The 2,091-nt window shown below is 41.4% G+C and overlaps 1 pseudogene; it reads right to left on the reverse strand.

Annotated features, from left to right (window-relative positions):
• Window positions 1-596: 596 nt before the first annotated feature.
• Window positions 597-1,105, reverse strand: LOC129038432 (large ribosomal subunit protein eL29-like; annotated as a pseudogene).
• Between the last annotated feature and the right edge of the window lie 986 nt (window positions 1,106-2,091).

Consider the following 2,091-nt stretch of genomic DNA (forward strand, 5'->3'; position numbering starts at 1 on the left):
TTGCTAACATAATAAAGTTTCAAATTAGATATCAAACAGCACTTCAGTGTTTTGTTTCTTAAAATCATATTATTTGCCTTATGGGAATCTGTGTGTATATTTTCTTAAGGTGACATTGTCTCACCTTGAATATCTCTTTTTATAAGTGACTGACCTTAAAGATAGAAAGAAATGCTAAGGCTTTGGATAGAACACCTTCATAATGACTCAAATAATGTGTTAATGGTTTTGAGAGCACTGAGGAAACATATGCCCATTGAGTGCTACAATAATACACTAACTGATTTATGAGCAGTCTGTACATTCCTAAGAGCTCTACTTCTAGGAGTGTGTAGCCCACAAGAGAACTAACTTCACCCCAGCTGTAGAGTCCCGTGCATTGATCTGAAGTACTCATTCTTAATCTATTACCAGGGAGGCATATAAGTGTTTTGGGGGCAGCATGTAAAAATTTGAAAAAGTATAATTACTATTGAAATGTAAGTTTTTAATTGAGAAAGAAAACATATTATTATTATTATTTTCCTGCCTCAGGTTTATTTATACAAATAGCACAGGAAGACACCAGCCCCATGCTGATGGCAGCCCAGGGTGAGTCACACCAGTCCTTCTGTCCTCATGTTGGCAGACAGAGATCTATACTCTGAAGTCCTTGTAGGGGCCTGGGCATCTTTGGGAGCCTGAGCTGAAACTGAAGCTGGAGCTGCAGCCTGGGCCTTGGTTTGATCCTTGGCTTTGGCCTTTGGCCCACACAACCTGAGCCCCTTGGCAATGCGGGCACAAGCACGCTTCCCAAGCTTGGGGTGGGTAATGTATGCAAATTGACTGAGGTTGTGGCTGACACCCTTTGGCATCTTAGGCTTAACCTCCTTTGGCTTTATGAGGGCCTTGATAGCCTCAGCACGTGCACTCATGGCCTTGGCATTGTTGGCCTGCATCTTCTTTAGGCCCTTCTTCTTGCACTTCTTGGCAAAGCCCATGTTCCTCAGGAACCTGGGGTCCACCCCTTAAGAGATTCATATCTTTGCAATCGAGGTTTCTTGATGCCATTTCTGTGCCATTTTCGGGACTGGTTGCATGTGGTGTGGTTCTTGGACTTGGCCATGTCTGCACTGTAACACCCAGCTCCCAAAGCACCTGGAACCGAAAGAGACCATATTATTTTTATAACGTAAGCTTCTGAGGGAAAAGCCCAATGAAATCATTTTGGCTGGCAAGACTACACCAACACAAGACTACATTATTTACGTGTCAGTGATTTTCATGGACAACCAGAAATAAGTGGCAATTTATTCATGATTTCTATTACTGACTACCCATTCCGTTTTCCTTTGCATCCAGCCAAACCCACAGCTGGATGGGGATTTTATCTGGTGAGGAGACCCTAACCTTTATTCCCTTGTGATACTGTCTTTATGTGATCATTGCAATTTTCTATTAACATTCAGTAGGTCCACATTGGTGCTGGCAGAGAGTGGTAGGCAGGGAAAACAAATCTAAATAGATAACAACTGTATTCTAGTGAGGATAAATTTTTTCCCTCTCCATGTAGAATGGTATTCAATGTAATCAACTTGCCACCAGCTAGCTGAGTGGTCCCTGTTGTATGAGACCATATTGGGTATTGGGGTTAAACATAGCAATTGACAAATTGGATTTTCAGCTGTGGTAGTAGCTGGGTCAAATTCCATAAGAAGTCCCTGTTGCAGAGCTTTTTGCCTTGCTTCTAGGTCAATCGCTATGGCTAGTTTGTTAAATTTAAGACCACTGAACAAACTCTAGGGTGGTTGTAGAAGGAGACTGACTGACATTTAAACTGTGGGTCATCCAAGAGACTCACCTAACACATAAGGACTCACAAAAACTTAAGGTAAAGGGGTGGAAAAAGAAATTCCATGAAAATGGACCCCAAAAGCAAGCAGGGGTAGCTATTGTTATATCAGACAAAACAAAGTTTAAAGCAACCGCAGTTAAATAAGACAAAGAGGGACATTATATAATGATAAAAGGCCTTGTCCAACAGGAAAATATCGCAATCCTAAATATATATGCACCTAATACTGGAGCTCCCAAATATGTAAAACAATTACT

This window comes from Pongo pygmaeus, chromosome 1 (assembly GCF_028885625.2).
Source record: "Pongo pygmaeus isolate AG05252 chromosome 1, NHGRI_mPonPyg2-v2.0_pri, whole genome shotgun sequence".
In the NCBI taxonomy this organism is placed as follows: Eukaryota; Metazoa; Chordata; class Mammalia; order Primates; family Hominidae; genus Pongo; species Pongo pygmaeus.